Source organism: Chrysemys picta, chromosome 25, assembly GCF_011386835.1.
Source record: "Chrysemys picta bellii isolate R12L10 chromosome 25, ASM1138683v2, whole genome shotgun sequence".
In the NCBI taxonomy this organism is placed as follows: Eukaryota; Metazoa; Chordata; order Testudines; family Emydidae; genus Chrysemys; species Chrysemys picta.
In genome coordinates, this window is record NC_088815.1 from 6712565 (window position 1) to 6730710 (window position 18146).

The window sequence follows — 18146 nt, forward strand, 5'->3', positions numbered from 1 at the left end:
AAGTAGCATCAGTGATTAATCAAGGGGCTGGTTGGTACAAGAGCAGTGGTAATGTGTGGGTCCTGTGGCACCTTTGAGACTAACAGAAGTACTGGGAGCATAAGCTTTCGTGGGTAAGAACCTCACTTCTTCAGATGCAAGCATCTGAAGAAGTGAGGTTCTTACCCACGAAAGCTTATGCTCCCAGTACTTCTGTTAGTTTCTCAAAGGTGCCACAGGACCCTCTGTTGCTTTTTACAGATTCAGACTAACACGGCTACCCCTCTGATACTTGGTAATGTGTGGGACTCACCCCTACGGCGCCTCCTGCTGGTCGTCTCGGGGAATTAGCTCTTTTCCAGCCTGGGCACCCTCTGCAGGCTGGTGTCCCGCTTGTAGCTGGCCCAGTGTCCCTCCCAGACCCCCTTTCCCCTGGGGATCTGCCCCTCGCAGTACCCCCACAGTCTCAGTGGGTCTCCCCTCTCTGGGAAACTCCCACCCTCTAATCCCCACCTTGCCTCAGTCTGGGCAACTGCCAGTCACCATCTAGCCCCCGCTCCCTGGGGCAGACTGCAGTGTAAAGGCCACTCATCATAGGCAAGGGGGTTCAGACCTGCTGCCTTCCTCTGCCTCCCCGTACCTCTATGGGCCTTGGACCAGGCCCTGCAGCCTGGGGAGTTGCCAGCCTGGAGCTCCCCTGCTCCTCTGGCCTTTCCCCAGCCCTGCTTCACTCCCAGTGCCCTTTCTGCAGACAGCCAGGCCCTGCTCTCTCCCAGCCTGGAGAGAGACTTCTCCTAGGCCTCTGGCTCCCAGCCTTTTTATACAGGCCAGCTGTAGCCTGATTGGGGCATGGCCCAGCTGTGGCAGCTTCCCCAAGCAGCCCAGCTTAGCAGCTCTCAGCCATCACCTTCTCCCAGGGCTGACTTTAATCCTTTTCCCACTGGAGTGGGGGGGCCGCCCCACTACAAGCAGTGATTGGAGAAGCACAAAAAGGCAGGTAGAGTGGCTAGCCAACTGGACAAGAATATGTATGACACCACAAAGCAAGAACTATTACATCCATTGTACAGGCAGGGAAACTGAGGCACATAGTGAAGTGACTTGACCCAGGTCACACAGTGAATCAACGGCAGAGCTGGAACCAAGGCGATTTCCCTGCTCAGTCACAATGCTTCTCTTTTTTAACTCTGTAAAGAGATTTGGGATACAGGCCGATAGCAGATGCTACAGAAAATTCAAGTCACCAGGACAGCATCCGGTCCTTGATAGGTACATATGGAAAAATCACTGCAAATATTAAAGAATCCAGTTCAAGACGTCGGCGCTGATATTCAAAGTCCTCCATAGGACTGGCCCTCGATAGGTGAGAGACCACTTTTCCTCTCACGGCAGCTGTGATCCAGCAGAACGACACCATCAACTACTCGCAAATTTTACGAGACAGAACTTGCTTAGCGACTGGACCAAGACGGTCACGGGGGACCATGAGAGAGCACAAACATCACCCAGCTCAATCCAAAGGCTACACCACACACACTACTATCGACGCCGCCAACCGCGAAGAGTTGTCGAGAGACAGACACAAGTTTCAGACAATTGAAATAGCAAGGAGGGTGCTCAGTGACAACAGCGAGGGTGGGCACGATATAAAAACCCAAACAGATCGCAAGTCAGTGGCGGTACAGCGCATCACTGCACCGATATTCCAGACTGTTCCCAATGGTCTGTTCATTTCACCCAGTGTTCCCCTGCGTCAAAAAAAGAGACTTCCTGAAATAGACAAGTGTCTCAGCACACCGCTCTGGGCAATGAGACAGGCTCAGAGAACACGCCACAAACTCCCAGAGACAGATTGGGGAGTGCTGGATTGAGCAGGAGTTATTCACAGGCCAAGGAAAAATAGATTAGAAGAGGCCATATTGATTGCACAGAAGGACAAGGCCATCTGGATGTATTTGCACTCGGTATTTAAAGCCTGGAAATCGATCCTATTGAAATCAACTTCCAAATTAAATGTTTAATTCAGGCCTGTAACATGGCTTAGAGGGGGATTGCAGTGATTAGTTATAGGGCCTCAGAGCAATAGATACATCACTAATAAAGCCAGACATTTCCAAGCAAACTTTAAAAATGCCTATTCCGGTTTCAGTATCTCCAGAAGCTTAACATAAGAACGGCCAGACTGGGTCAAACCAATGGTCCATCTAGCCCAGTATCTTGTGTTCCGACCGCGGACAATGCCAAATATTTCACAGGGAATGAACAGAACAGGGCAATCTTGAGTGATCCATCGCCTGTCATCCACTCCCAGCTTCTGGCCATCAGAGGTTTAGGGACACCCTGGGGTTGCATCCCTAAACATCATGGCCAATAGCCATTGATGGACCCAACCTCCATGAACTTATCCAATTCTTTTTTTGAACCCAGTTATACGTTTGGCCTTCACTCTGGCAAGGAGTTCCACAGGTTGACTGTGTTAAGTATATTCGTTTGAAGCCTGCTGCCTATTAATATCAGTGGATGACCCCTGGTTCTTGTGTTATGTGAAGGGGTAAATAATACTCCCCTGTCATTTTCTCCACATAATTTGTGATTTTATAGTCCTCTCTCATATCCCCCCTTAGTGGTCTCTTTTCTAAACTGAACAGCTCCAGTCTTTTTAATCTCTCCTCATTCAAAAGCTGTTCTATCCCCCTACACTTTTGCTGTCCTTCTCTGAACCTTTTCCAATTCTAATATTTCCTTTTTGAGATGGGGCAACCAGAACTGCACACAGTATTCAAGGCACCATGGATTTATAGAGTGGCATTATGGTATTTTCTGGCTTATTAGCTATCCCTTTCCTAATGGCTCCTAACGTTCTGTTCACTTTTTTGATTGCTACTACGCACTGAGCAGATATTTTCAAAGAACCATCTACGATGACTCCATGACCTCTTTCTTGAGTGGTAACAGGATAACGGAGAACACTGCTAGTGCTTTACCCAGCGAAAACTGGTAGGGGGTCTGACTGGACTCTGTGGCCTGGTCTACATGGGGGGGGGGGGGGTTTGAAATCGACCTAAGATACGCAACTTCAGCTAGTAGTTGACGGGAGAGTGATCGGGGATCGATTTATCGTGTCTACATTAGACATGATAAATCGATCCCCAATAGATAGATCGCTACCCGCCGATCTGACGGGTAGTATAGACGTACCCTGTGACTGGGAAGTAAAGACCTGCCACGACTGGTTCCCAAGAACCTCTTGAGAGATGCTGGGCCCTCCCGCTAAGAGCCCGGCACACCTTGTGGGATGCGTAAGGTTGCGGGAAGCTCAGCCCACCCATTGGAAAGCATGGGAAAGGCCCACAGACTTTCCAACCCATAGCACAGCAAATACTTGTCGTAATTTGGAGGCTGAGTAAATTCTGCTCTCAGCTATACTGGAGCCAGCTGAGTTGCACCAGCGTTAATGGGAGAAGAATTTTGGCTCATTGAACTTAATTTACTCATTGCTGCAATCCCAAGCGTTCCAAAACCATGAATCATCCCCTAAAAAAATTACGGTGTTGGCTTAAAATCTTCTTCTTCTTTTTTTTTAAAGAAATAATAAATTTGGGGCCCTTTTTATTTGTCGTCTGGTTTTTGAGCCTGCTGGGCCCGCTCCTGGCCCAGGTTTCAAGCTTTTCTCTGCAACCGCCATGGCTGCAGTTTAACGTTTTCGTTTTGAAAGGAAAGCAATGATTCTCCTGCAGTCTTACGGGGCCTTAAGACAGACATCAAACATCCTGAGATTTGCAATAAGAACACAATTGTTAGCCACATGTGAAAAATTCCCTGCATTCCAGCCAACCCCTGACTCTTTGGTGCAGCTTGGATCTAAAATTCATCTCTCTGTGCCATCTCTTTTCCAGTGCTGTTTCTCTCCCCCATCCCACTCTGCTGAGGTCTTAATGAGTACCATAGAAATGTCTATGAATACCTAAATTAGATTAAATTAAACCAAATCAATCAACAGGCTGTCAAACTGGCAGCTTCCTATCGGATTTTTAATTATCCTTATACAATCGTATTGAAGGACACGGTTCACATTTCTTGTATTGAATTAACTCTTTTGCATATCTACATGTAGTCATCAGACTTGCTTTTGTATCACACTGCTGTCTGCATGATAGCCCACAATAGCTTGGCCTTTTAGAGTTAATAAAAATAAAGTCATACTTAGCATGATCTCTTTGTTATGTTTGTACTGCACCTAGCACAGTGGGGAGGCAGCTGCTAGGCTCCCCCACAATTCAAATAATCAATCATCATTACCCTCATTTTATGCAGGGGTAACTGAAGCACAGAGAGGTTAAGTAACTGGCCCAAGGTGATAAAGGTCATACACGGGAATAGACCCAAAGAATTCTACCTCCTAGCCCTGTGCTTTGCCCACTGGGCCAGAATGCACGAAATGTGCGATCACAAAATGTCACAACTGAAAAAGCAGTGGGGTCAAAGTAGCGTGCGGCTGGCTGGCTTCATTTTTAAGGCCAATAGAAGCCGACATTTCAGCTTTAAAGATGAGCTAGTGTCTCATGGAAAAAGGATTTTGTCCAGGGGCAGTTCTGTTTTCTGGGGTTGTTGTTTGGTATCTTTTTACTCCCTTTGACTTTTATGAATAGAAACATTCATAGGAAAACGGGATTTCCCTTTCTTAAGAGGTTATTCTCTTCTACTGCTTCTTTCTCCCAACTGAGAGGAGACAAGGGAGGACCAGAAATGGCTCCACTGATTCATTCACAAGGGAATTCCCAAACTGGACGAGATCAATGGGCCGGCCCGTCCAGCAGCCCGTCCCTAACAAGTCAGAATTCCAGATAATCCAGAGGAGGGTTAAAACTCTCATACTCACAACAATGACCAATCCACAAAATTGTGAAGTGGATCCAAACTTTTCCAAAGCCCCAGGCTATCCAGATCGACCCACAATGCACCTCATCTTGCAATTCTGTACTACGCTTTGGAGGAGACGTGTCAGTTTATCAATCAGAGCGCCCAGGAGGGTGGAGCTCAGATGGGAGCGTACGCAAGCTACTGGGGAGGCTCAGCGCTGCTCTTGAGGTGAGGGCAGTTGGACTGTGGGGTTCCCACCGCTCAAGAAAGAGGTGCCGGATAGGGCGCGTGCACCCCAGGAGTGGGCCCGAGAGGCCAGGACTAGAGACAGTGCCTGGATGCTGCTCAGAGCCAGTTGGCTTAGAAGGGAGGATCCAAAGGTGACTGTCCACGAGGGGAGACTGAGCCAGAACTGGAGCGGGGAGAAACGGAGAGATTCGGTGACACGTTCCAGGTCACACGGGGAGTCTGCCAAGCCAGGAGCTGAGCCCATATTCTCCAAGCCCCAGTGCCTGAGCCACAAGACCATCCCCCCTCCCACTTGTGCAGAACCCACCGCAGCAAACCCCACGCCACTGATACAAACAGAGGGAAACCACGTCCACTCCTTGCCGCTCGGGTGTCAGACCAGCACGCTGGGGAAACAGGGACTTGGGCAGTCATTCACCGCACCTCCCACCCCATCCCTCAGTCCTGCTTTCTTAAGGCTTTTTAACATGCCTTCGGCGCGTCTCCTCAGAGCCCTTCTCAGTGAGCATCACCGCTGGATCCCAAAGGCAGAGGGGTCCTGCTCCGCACGAGGCAGGAATTGCCTGGAATTCCACAGGGAGCAATTTCCTGTCCTCTCTCTTCTCCCCAAAGCTTCCCCTCCCCCCAACATGCCCCAGGCCCAAAGAATGACCTTGGAAGCATAGGCCAAGTGTTCAGTGCAGAGGCTTGAAATGAAGCCACGTAAGGTTCGGCCAACAGCTGTGGACTCCCCCAGCGGAGGCATGACGAGATGGACCATGCGAGTTCCCCCTTTTCTGTGCTGCCCCATGACTAGAGACGGTGGCAGCCGGTCAAGGACCATGCTGTGGGTCATGGCTTGTAACAAGATCTGCTCATCTCCTGAGTGCCTGGCAGGACGGCTCGGGAAACTGCCTGGCTGCAGATGGAGATGACAGGAGGCAGCATTCTCCCTGCTGGCATACAACCCACTCCCTTCCCCCAGAGCCAGCCTGCTTAGAGTCCCGTGTGGACTCAGCCAGACCTGAAGGAGGTCCCTCGGGGTCAGATCCCTCCACTCGCCCTGCCCCACAAGGAAAAAGCAACTCAGCCTCCAACTTCTCCTTCCCTGCCGGAGACCCATATGAGAGTGGACTCCTGCTCCCCTCCCCACCATCGGCATGGTGTTCTTCAAACCTCCAGCCCCTTCTGCCCCGCCTCCAGTGTTTCAGGGAAAATCTTTCCACAACAGGAGGGCAGAGGCTGTTTCAAACTCGATTTGGTCTAGCAGGGCTAGGGACGGGCACCTCCCAGAGCCAGCGGGTTTACAAACCTTCAGGCTGCTTTTTTCCCCTCGGGGGGGACGTCACCAAACTTTTAATCCAGCTGCTCCCCACAACAGAGTCCTTGTATTAAAAAACAACAACCCACAGACAAAAACCCAAGCACCAAAAACTCACCCAAAGCAGCCAACAAATGTGTGTGCTCTCGGATAGACCTAGAATGCACCTGAACTAGGCTGGCAGAGATGGGTTTCATAGGCTGGCAGTGTACGTGTGGCCATGTCTCCCGCTAGTGGCTGGCTCCGGCAACTACAACAGCCAGCTATGTCAAAGCAAAGGAACTGTTTATTTAGCTCGAGGGGTAAGGGATTTTTGGTGCAGCAGGTCTCATTGTGGCGTATGTGACCACAGTGCTGTACGTGGTTACCCTGTTGTCTGCAGTCATTTATCCAGTCCTGTTTCTCTTTCTCTCCTCCCTTTTGTTCAGCGTCTGTCTGTCTCTCACCCTATATTGGATTTTCACTCTCTGCTTCTTTCCTCTTCCTCTAGGGCAGGGGTCGGCAACCTTTCAGAAGTGGGGTGCCGAGTCTTCATTTATTCACTCTGATTTAAGGTTTCGCGTGCCAGTCATACATTTTAACGCTTTTAGAAGGTCTCTTTCTATAAGTCTATAATATAGAACTAAACTATTGTTGTATGTAAAGTAAATAAGGTTTTTAAAAATGTTTAAGAAGCTTCATTTAAAATTCAATTAAAATGCAGAGCCCCCCGGACCGGCGGCCAGGACCCAGGCAGTGCCTACCCCTGCTCCAGGGGCTCCGCTTCTCACAGCCTCCCCCATGTGAAACACAATCCCACAACATTGATGTTGAAACTGAATCTAGGATATTTGAGTGGAAGCGTTCGCCTACCTTTAAAATAAAGGGGCTTTCTTTTTTCTTTTAAGAAAAGGAGGCGGAAGGGAGCAGACAGACTCTGGAGGGCAGGGAATTGGAAAGGGTTCAGAAAAGAGATACAAGAATGATTCGTGGGCTGGAAAACATGCCTTATAGTGAAACACTTAAGCAGTTCAGTCAATGTAGTTTACCCAAGAGCAGGTCAAGAGGGGACGTGAGGATGGTCTACAAGGACTCACATGGGGAAGAGATTTCTGGTAGCAGACTGCTCTTTAATCTAGCAGGAAAAGGCGTATGAGAGCTAAGGGTTGGAAGATGAAGCTAGACTACTTCAGGCTAGAAAGAAGGTGCAGATTTTGTTAGCAGCAGGGGGAATTAATGGCTAGAACCATTCTTCTAGGAACATGGTGGATTCTCCGTCCCTGGAAGCCTTTAAAGCTAGCCTGGGGGGTCTTAAAACAACAACAACAACAACAACAAAACCCTGCTACAGTTCAAAGAGAAGCTTTGGGATTGATGCAGAAGTTTGTCTGGCCTGTCCTGTGCAGGAGGTCAGACGCGATGACCCTAACGGTCCCTTCTGGCCTTAACATCGGAGACCAGCTCTCAGCTCACTTTCTATGCAAAGGAGACTGGCCGAAGCCCTGGGGGGTACACTCCAGAGCACACTCCTGTCCTGCCCCCATGGGAGGGGGCGAGTTGCACCCGGCTTAGAGCAGAGAAGGGGGCCTGGCGCGCCGTGCAGGGCAGAGAGGGCTCGTTTCTGACCACAGCCCCCTGGGGTTTTAGAAGAGTGTGATGAGGCCCCTGCCCACCCTGCTGAAGGGGGTCCCCTGACAGCAGTGTCTGGGCGGGCAGGCGGGGGGCAGAGAGGGGAAGTGATGCTCAAGCAGAGGTTGGGCGGGGAGTTGGAGGAGCAGAAGCACAGAAGGAGCAGACCAGGGGCAGAGGACATGGGAGGTGGTGGGGAAAGAGCAGAGGAGAAGCAGAAGAATGGGAGAGAGCAGGAGGGAGAAGAGAGGAGGCTGGAGAGGAGGTGGTGGGGGGGGGAGACACCAGACCTGCTGCAATACACAGCCATGCCCAGGTGGACACAGACCCCAAGGCACCGGCGGCTCCCTGCTCTCACCCCCACACACTGCCAGGGCTGTTCGGTTGTTTTAACCCCATTTCCCCCCGGCCCGGCCCCGCAGCGGGCGCAAGCAGCGCCGGGCACCTGAGGCTTGGCGGGGGGCACCTCCCCCAGACCCTGGGCAGCTGGCCCGGCTCGCCGAGAGCCCCCCAGACACCCACCGCCGGCGCTTGCCCTCAGGCCCGCATGCAGCGGGCAAGGCGAGCCCCGGGCAGAGCTCGCCATCCGCCAGCACCTGTAGGTCTCCTCCCCGCCCCCAGATCCGGGCAGGACCCCCCCGCACTCACCGCAGCGGCTCGCCCGGGCGGCCCATCCTGCTCGCCAGGGGAAGGGCTGGAGGCTGGGCTCGGCTGGAGCTCGCCGAGAGGAGAGACGCCCGGATCCCCGGGGACCGCTCTCCGCCAGCGCCCGGGGCCTCGGACTGCAGCCCCCGGCTGTTCTCGGCTCCAGCCCCGGCCCAGGCGCGGCGGGAGGTTCCCGCGGCTCCCCCCGGTGCCCAGCCCCCGAGCCCGGCGAGCGCCGCCAGCCAGAACTTCTCCGCAGGTGTCAGGGCTCCTCGCCAAAGTCCCCAGCCGCTGCTGGGCGAGCGCGGAAAGGGGGCGGGCTGGCAGCGCGGTCCCCAGGCAGGGGGCTGGAGCATCCCCGCCCGTCCTCCAGCGGGGCCCGCTGTGGCTGGGAAAGCGGCAGAGGCGGCTGATTTATGGGTCAGTTCTCCAGCCGCTGCAGCAGGGCTGTTGGTCTGAGACATCAGGACACCCCAGCCAAGAGCTTTCCTCGGCTGCCGTGTGAAGCAAACCCAGGCTGGCAGACACCCAGGGCAACCGCTGGGATTAGCAAGGAGTAGGTTTGTCCTCTGTGGTGGCCTATTACCCCCAGGGGCATCTTTACTGGGGCTGGTTTAGACGGATGGCATAAGCTCCTTCTTTGTTCTCTACCTCTCAACACTCAGCACTGACATCTCACCTTTCAGGGAATGACCTCCAAGCACTTTACTAACCTGCCTCAGGGTCATTACACCCGAGGAAAGGGAGGCATGCCGAGGTTAAGGGATTTGCCCAAGATAGTATGGTGGCTCAGTGGCAGAGCCAGGCAACCGCGCTCACCGCGGCTGACTGCCAAGCCAATGGCAGGTCTATTCAGCCACACTACCTCCTGCTCCAGCACCACTTTATAAGCATCTGCACTGGGGCGATGTCCCTCCACTCACCCTGGACAATTGTGGATTCATTCGTCCATGTCTGTAAATCACAAACCCCAGAGATTGTCTCGCTCTCAAAGGGCAGGATCCGTGAAGCAGGCCTCAGCTGTCCCATTCCAGGTGGCGAGCTCCTGTCTGGGGATTGCTAAACTGAGAGGTGTCCCAATGCAGTTTGGATGGAGGTGCCTGTCTCTGAGAGAGGGGCAGGGCGTCACCCATGCCTGTTGTCCACCTCTCCCATTGCCTGGTTTAGGTAGGGGGCTGCAGGGCCGGCTTTGGTGGATGGCATTCTTAGGCACTTACCTTTCCCCATGCAGTGCACAGGGAGCCTAGGGGCCTAAGTGGGCTTTGTGCGTCACGGTGTGTTCCTGTGATTTTCCACCTAACTCCCTTTGTGGCTCCCATCCAAAGTACTTTACCAAAAGGGAGTTGCATCATTATCTCCTTTTCTAGGTGGGGAAACTGGACAGGCAGTGACCTGCTGCAGTGATGAGGACTGGGAGGCAGGTCTGATTCTCAGACTCGTACCCAGTAGACCTTACTTGCTCTCTTAGAATCATAGAATCTCAGGGTTGGACGGGACCTCAGGAGGTATCTAGTCCAACCCCCTGCTCAAAGCAGGACCAATCCCCAACTAAATCATCCCAGCCAGGGCTTTGTCAAGCCGGGCCTTGCGGTGCTTTGCACCATTACTGCAGAATTCTGCCGTGGGAAATGCCAGCTGTTATCACTATTCTTTGGGTGCCACTGTTTCTACGCGCCCGTCCTGGCACCCAGCCCCGCGCCTGTGCTGATGGAGAATCACGTCTTGCTCTTTGGACACTCAGACGCTGTTCATTGGCCTTGGGACATGGCTTTATAATTTCACTGGCAAAACAAAACAGGCCCAAGTCATGTCTTTTTGTTTTCCTTTCCCCCCCAGATCTTGTCCTCCTCTTGATTTGCAGGTAAAACAGTGGCGGCTTAGATACGCAGTGGGAGTTTTAAAATATGTACTTCAGACAATACCATGATGAAAATAGTAGAGCCTGTGAAAGCAGAAGATACCTACTTTCCCCGAGACACGTTTTAAAAGGGCTGTGTGTGCGGGGGGAGCTGGACTAGCCCAAGGCTGCTGTAGAGAATCACATTTCATTTCAATTCAATTCCCCGGGATGAAAAGGTGACGGTGGCTAATTTGAACCTAGTTATTAAGACCCTGTTTCAAAACTCCGAGTCAATTAATCTCTGTTCACCTCCCCAGCCTGTGGGCCTGAGTTTGTTGTTAGTAATCCGGAGCCAGGGAAATTGCTTTCACCATAAAACTCGCACTTTCTTTGCTGGAAGCAAAACCCTGCTGTGATTTTGCCTGCTGGAAGAGGTTTCTATGCCTGCTGGAGGTGTGATGGAAGTGGCTCCCAGAAGTGAGCAGCGTAGCACAGCTCCTGTGGGCTGGGCTGGGACTGGGACAGGCAGATCACTGACAGTAGGAGGAGTCCAGCTATAGTGGTGGATCCCATTGACCGGCACACGTGTTAGCATATTTTGTATGAGGGGAAACTGAGGCACCAAGACGTGTGATCAGCCCAAGTTCACAAAGGAGGCAAGTTGCAGAGTGGGGAATAGACTCTACAACTCCTGAGGCTGTGCCGTTTGCTAGGCCTGTTAGACACACTGCTTTTCCTTGGGGAAGAGATCCTCACCTGTATACACTCTGGGATGAAGGGACCCCTGCACCATCCATCACTCTCTGTCATGGGGCCATCTTATCTCTCATTGATATTCAGTGGCAAGCAGTCAAAATGACTGAATCCTGCAAGTCTTTGGTGCACACCTCAATGCTCTCAAGCAAAGCGTGTGCACAATATCCTTTGCCGATGCAGCCGGCTAGCACTCCCCTTGCAGCTCAGATTGGTTTCACTGCAACCCTTAATAAAATAACGGAACAAATATTACGAGACCGCAAATCAGCCAACGGCGACGGAGTCACCGCTCAGGAATAAACAGTTCAGAGGTATAAAGTCTAGAGCTTGCTCGACCAAGCGAATTGCTTGTTCAGAGGGAATTGCAAAATGAGTGGAGGAGGGGATGTTTGCTATCTGGATTTTAGTAAAGCCCGTGACACAGGGTTTCATAAAACTGCACTCTTCAATTAACTCAAATTGGCTTGGATAGATGGACTGTCTAAGGAACCTTAAACAAAGGCTAAACAGCCTCGTGTTGCATAGGAAGATGTCTTGGAACTGCAAGGATTTGGGTTGGGGAGAAATATCCCTTCGTTACTGATCTGGAAGATGGGGGAAGATAAACAGCATATTAAAGGAACCAAGCTAATGATGCTAAATGAGGAGAAACTGCAAACACCAGTGAGGATAAAGAATTAATATAAAAGGACTTTTCAGAGAGAGATTAAAAATAAGAAGTGAAACTGAGATTCACTAGGGGAAAATGCAAGAGGTGGAGCATCAACATGCAGCGGGGTGGAGCAGAAAAAGGACGAGGGGACAGCAAGGGCTTGGAGACCGGAGATTCAGATGTAACGTGGCAGAAAAGCCAGTGCAGTTTTGGGCAGGGCTGCCCAGAGAATTCAGGGGGCCTGGGGCAAAGCAATTTCGGGGGCCCCCTTCCATAAAAAAAAGTTGCAATACTATAGAAGACTATATTCTCATGGGGGCCCCTGCAGGGCCCGGGGCAAATTGCCCCACTTGCCCCCCCTGAACCTCCACCCCCGCGGACGGCCCTGGTTTTGGGCTGCACACCGAGGCACCATGCAAGGAGGCAGGGAAGGTGACAGAAGGGCTTGCGGCTGTTGGCACAGCACTGACTGGCCCTGCAGCCCAGCCAGGAAGCACAAACTAACTGGTCCAGTTTTGGAGCTCCTCCACTCCAAGGCAAAGTTTCGGTCCCTCTCTGTTCCTCTTAGCATTTACCATGGGCTAGTCTGTTCTCCCCAGCCTCTGGCAGCTGTGGACAGCTTCACAATCCCATCTCCAGCCTCTGGAGATTCTCTCTGCACTCACAAGCCGTGATGAGGCTTTCCTTTGAAGATGGAGTGTCCCATCTTTGGGACTTCCAAGCTGGTGTCCTTCTACCCTCCCTCCCTCCCCCGACTTGCTCCCGCACTCCCTTTCTCCTCACCTTGCTGCCTGGCTCAGTATTGGAGGGAATAGTAGAGCGCCCCCTACTGCTGTTGTGTAGATACAGCAAGTTGCAGGTATATTGTTGACAGTGTAGCATCCTTGTTGTGAATAAAGTTAGGAGCGGAACAGCCAGTGCTTAATTTGTGCCAGGGCCCTGGCCCCTCTAGGCTTGGCAGGTCATGGCCCTGGCACCTCTGCCACATCCGTTCTGAAAGTACAAAAATTGCTCGACCCCTGGCACCTGTTTCATTACAGATGAAGCCCTGGGAACAGCAGAGGGGACTGCAGGACGTGTTCTGGAGGAGCTGCGGGGAGAATTGTGCACAGCATGTACCAGTGTGACAGCGCTTGGCTTTTCCCCGCAGCACCAACCTACTTGTTATATGAACACCAAATTCAACTGATTCAGTAAACAAAAGAAAAAACAACAAACCTCTCGTTGGCCTGGGAGAAACAGCCAGGACTAGGCAGGGGAAGATGCTGCAGTAGACACATGAGGCCTGATTCCAGGTTGCTTTCAGCCCAGTTGCGGACAGGGCCCTGGGAGGAGGAGGAGTTCTGTCTGCCAGAGTCTGTTCCTGCTTCTAAGAGCAGCGTTTTGGGCTGAGGTCCAGGAGTGGATGAGGCAGCAGGAAAATGCTCCTGGATAGTATGGGGTCAACTAAGAACCTGGAAAGATACGGTTTGAGCATTGGCCTGCTAAACCCAGGGTTGTGAGTTCAATCCTTGAGGGGGCCATTTAGGGAACTGGGGTAAAAATCTGTCAGGGGGTGGGACTAGATGACCTCCTAAGGTCCCTTCCAACCCTGATATTCTATGATGTAATTGTCTAGCCGTGCAGCCTCCACTGCCCTCTGCAGACTGGAATCAGAACTGTTCAGCTGTGGCATAGCCCATAGACTGCATACAGCGAACAGCAATTCTCCTTTAGTAGGGTAATAAGTTATACCTCTCTGGCACTCCCTTGGGGAGAGGGTGGGCACCCGCCCATCTCCGAGGTTGCTCCCCGCACTGCAGCATTGCTGTGGGGCTGTCCTGGAAAGACAGGAAACAAAGGGTAGGAAGAAATGGTCCGTTTGCAGAATGGAGAGAGGAAAATAGTGGTGTCCCCCAGGGGTCTGTACTGGGACCAGACCTATTTAACATATTCATAAATGATCTGGAAAAAGGGGTAAACAGTGAGGTGGCAAAATTTGCAGATGATACAAAACTATTGAAGAAGTTAAGTCCAGGCAGCCTGCGAAGAGCTACAAAAGGATCTCACAAAACTTGGTGACTGGGCAACAAGATGGCAGATGAAATTTAATGTTGATAAATGCAAAGTAATGCACATTGGAAAACAATCCCAACTATACATATAAAATGATGGGGTTTAAATTAGCCGTTACCACTCAAGAAAGAGATCTTGGAGTCATTGTGGATAGTTCTCTGAAAATATCCACTCAATGTGCAGCGGCAGTCAGGAAAGCGAACAGAACGTTGGGAGTCATTAAGAAAGGGATAGATAATAAGACAGAAAATATCATATTGCCTCTATATAAATCCATGATACGCCCACATCTTGTATACTGCGTGCAGATGTAGTTGCCCCATCTCAAAAAAGATGTACTGGAATTGGAAAAGGTTCAGAAACAGACAACAAAAATGATTAGGGGTATGGAACAGCTTCCGTATGAGGAGAGATTAATAAGTCTGGGACTTTTCAGCTTGGAAAAGAGACAACTAAGGAGGGATATGATAGAAGTCCATAAAATCATGATGGGTGTGGAGAAAGTAATATATATGGAGATATACCTATCTCATAGAGCTGGAAGGGACCTTGAAAGGTCATCAAGTCCAGCCCCCTGCCTTCACTAGCAGGACCAAGTACTGATTTTTGCCCCAGATCCCTAAGTGGCCCCCTCAAGGATTGAACTCACACCCCTGGGTTTAGCAGGCCAAGGCTCAAACCACCAAGCTATCCCTCCCCCCAAATAAATAAATAAATAAAGGAAGGAAGGAAGGAAGGAAGGAAGGAAGGAAGGAAGGAAGGAAGGAAGGAAGGAAGGAAGGAAGGAAGGAAGGAAGGAAGGAAGGAAGGAAGGAAGGAAGGAAGGAAGGAAGTGTTATTTACTCCTTCTCATAACTCAAGAACGAGGGGTCACCAAATGAAATTAATAGGCAGCAGGTTTAAAACAAATAAAAGGAAGTATTTCTTCACACAAAGCAAAGTCAACCTGTGGAACTCCTTGCCAGAGGATGTTGTGAAGGCCAAGACCATAACAGGGTTCAAAAAAGAATTAGATAAGTTCCTGGAGGATAGGTCTGTCAATGGCTATTAGCCAGGATGGGCAGGGATGGTGTCCCTAGCCTCTGTTTGCCAGAAACTGGGAATGGGTGACAGGGGATGGATCACTCGGTGATTACCTGTTCTGTTCATTCCCTCTGGGGCACCTGGCATTTGTCACTGTCAGAAGACAGAACACTGGGCTAGAGGGACCTTTGGTTTGACCCAGTGTGGCTGCTCTTATGGAGTCCAGAGCACAGCCCTCCAGCTGTGCCGTTCAGGACATCTGTTCCCTTACAGGGGCATAGTCCAAATAAAAGTCAGGTCCAGGGCCTTCAGAAATCAAAGCAGAGGAGGAAAAAAAAAAAAAAAAAAAAGCAATAAAGGAACGCGTCTCCTTTCTGAGAGGTCCTGGGCAGCTGAGCCTGGGATGAGCTCCTTCAGTCTCCAGACTGACTAATGAGCCCAGATGGGCTACGGCAGAACCACCTGATTGGCTGGCGTGCACTGAAAGTGTGTACTTACGCCCCCCACTAGCGCCAGCAGCCCACTGGCTGCTCAGGGTTTACACCTGCGGCTGCGATTCCTTCTGCATCAGCCTTGCTCCGGTCCTGCTCCCTTGCTTGGTTCCAGCTCTGCGCCTCGGCTCTGACGGCTCGGTCCTGGCTCCAGCTCTGACCCTCAGTGCTCTTCCTGGCTGGCAAGGCTGCCTCCAACCACTAGACCTGACTGCCCATGCCCCAGTCCTGACACACACAAGTAACATTTCCTAGCTTCACCTTCAGCGCCACGCTTCTTAAATGAAAAACCAAAACCCTCCACGCAGCTCTGGAGCCCCCTCGGTGATGATCTGAACGGGCGCTATGGAGGGCGCTGGCGTGGTCCTGCATTCACTCCCAGGACAGAACGCCTGGTGGGTTTTTTTTGGTTTCCTCCCACTTACTGACGTCTCCCATGCTGCTTCTGATGCTGAGAACGCTCTCCCACTCTCCTCATTCACATTCCGCTCGAGAGCGCACTTCGCCTGGGGAACCCACCCACAACAAAAGGGACTGAAGTGAATTTGGAAGAAGTCAGGTGGCTGGAGCAGGGGACTGTGAGACACAAGGCTGGGTTCTAGTCGCTCCCGCTCCATGACCTTGGGCGAATCATCATGACCTTGACCCAGGCACTGTGTGATCCTGGGGCAGTCTTTTCCTTCCCTGTGTCTCCGTTTGTGCCTCTGTAGAATGGGGACTATAACACGGACCCTGCTTTATAAAAGTGCTTTGAGGTTGTGGATGAAAAGTGCCTTATAACTAGTGCTGAGGGCTATTCTAAAAGGTGATTAGCCAAATAAATCTGTGTACGCAACCTGCTCTCTGCAGAAAAAAATCTACGCTGCCCCACACAAGGAGTTATCTTCTCCCCATCTAAACTGTTGTCCCCCCCGTCTCACTTCTCTGCCCCTTCCCTCACACCGTGATCTGCTGTACTTTTTGTGTGTGCGTTATTTAAATTTAGATTCTAAAGCCCATGGGGAAGAAATTTCATCCTATTATTTGCCCGGAAAGCGCCATGCCTGTCTCTATTGCTCTGCAAACACTAACCGCCTGCACTGTCAACAATCCCATTTGCTTTTAATAAAAAAAATTAGTAATTCAATAAAAGTTCTCTGGCCGAGTGCCTGTATTTCTGACGGAGATGGGTCATACCCTCCAATTAGGCATAAAGTATTAAAACCAGCAACGAAGGAAAAACCAATTGCACCTCCAATCAATTGCTGAACGTCTGAAATCTGGGGCCTGTTTTACAGTATCACACAGGGTGTTTGGCTTGCTGGAGCAAAAGGCATTCAGCAAGCCTCACTCCAAGGGTGTAGTAACCGAGGGCCACATTTTCAGAACTGGGTGCAATTTAGTCCATATTTAGGCAGACGGTAGTACCTGAATACTGCACCAGCTGCTGAAATACAATTTTAGGTGCCTAATTTTAGGCCACTAAGTCTGTAAAATTTGGGACCAAGACAATTTAGAAAGAGTTTAAGTTCCGGGTGCCTAAAGGCAGGCACTGAAGGTGAAATCCTGGCCCCTATGTATTTTGCCATTGACTTCAATCGGAGCAGAAGTTCACTCCGATGCCTGTAGTTCGGCACCGAAGCACAGCAAAGGGGCCTGACATTCCAGCGGTGTTTACTGTCTCCGCTTCCTATTGGCTTCAGTGGGAGCTGGGAGCGCTCAGAACCTCTGAAAATCATGCCACGCATTTAAGTGCTTACACACGGATGTGGCTGTTCCACTTTAAGCCTCCAGCGTTGCTCCTTTTGGCCTTTGTCCTCATAGACTATCAGGGTTGGAAGAGACCTGAGGAGGTATCTAGTCCAACCCCCTGCTCAAAGCAGGACCAATCCCCCACTAAAGCATCTCATCTGATGGCCTGTGTGAAAAGCACATGCCGGGTCTCTCTCAGACAATTGTCCACATCACAAGAAAAACCATTACCAGGGGGCCCCCTTGCTGGCAGGCCCAGCTGGTTGGGAAGGACTCAGTAGGCCCTGGAGACTGAATTCCTCTCTCATGCCTAGCGCTGGCCCCTCCAGCTCAAAAGTTAGGACACACAGTGGCTATGGGATGAGGGAAGCTCGCCCTACCCCGCCCATACTGTACCTGCTCTGTAGAGAAATAAAGGACCAAGTTCTCCGGGGTTGCCAGGCTGACTCCTTTCATCCGCACACAACTCCCAAACAAACTCCACCCCCTCCTCTACACACCTGAGCAAACTCTTCAATCCCCTGTACTCAGAGCAATCCTGCCTGGCTTCACCCATCAGCTCGTCAGTGAGAAAACAGGCCTGGAGCCCCCTCAATGGCAGCCAGACGCCTGGAGCATCCAGGATTTCTCTATAGCCGTATTTCCCATCCATGCTGAATTGTCCAGGTGTCACTCCTGAGCCATGTGAAACGCCCAACCCAGGGCTGGGACGGAGCCTCCAGCTCGGCCTCTCAAGTCCCCTGCCACTGTTGGGCTGGCTGGCGGCAGTTCTCATCTGAGTTAGCTATTCTCGGGCCCTATGCTTTAAAGGGCCAGCAAGCCTGCTGGGAATTGGATGGGGTCACAGTCTTGGGTTGGCCTAGAATGGCACCCGGAGTTCCTGAGCTGGCCCCGGGCTTCCTGACACCTTCACGCCTGGGCCTAGGTATAAACAGAGCCCCAAGGAGATGAACCACA

General features: G+C 51.4%; 2 protein-coding genes across 3 annotated transcripts in view; both read right to left on the reverse strand.

The window, feature by feature from the left end:
• Window positions 1-9109, reverse strand: part of LINGO3 (leucine rich repeat and Ig domain containing 3) — a 125504-nt gene extending 116395 nt beyond the window's left edge. Inside the window, exon 1 of one of the 2 annotated variants that reach the window (XM_024107941.3) lies at window positions 8645-9109. The gene's annotated coding sequence lies outside the window, so the exon portion shown is untranslated. The remainder of the gene's footprint in view (window positions 1-8644) is intronic. The other variant, XM_008171330.4, reaches the window with a different exon arrangement.
• The window catches only part of PEAK3 (PEAK family member 3), a 294394-nt gene that overhangs the window by 164198 nt on the left and 112050 nt on the right, over window positions 1-18146 (reverse strand). The window lies entirely within an intron of this gene.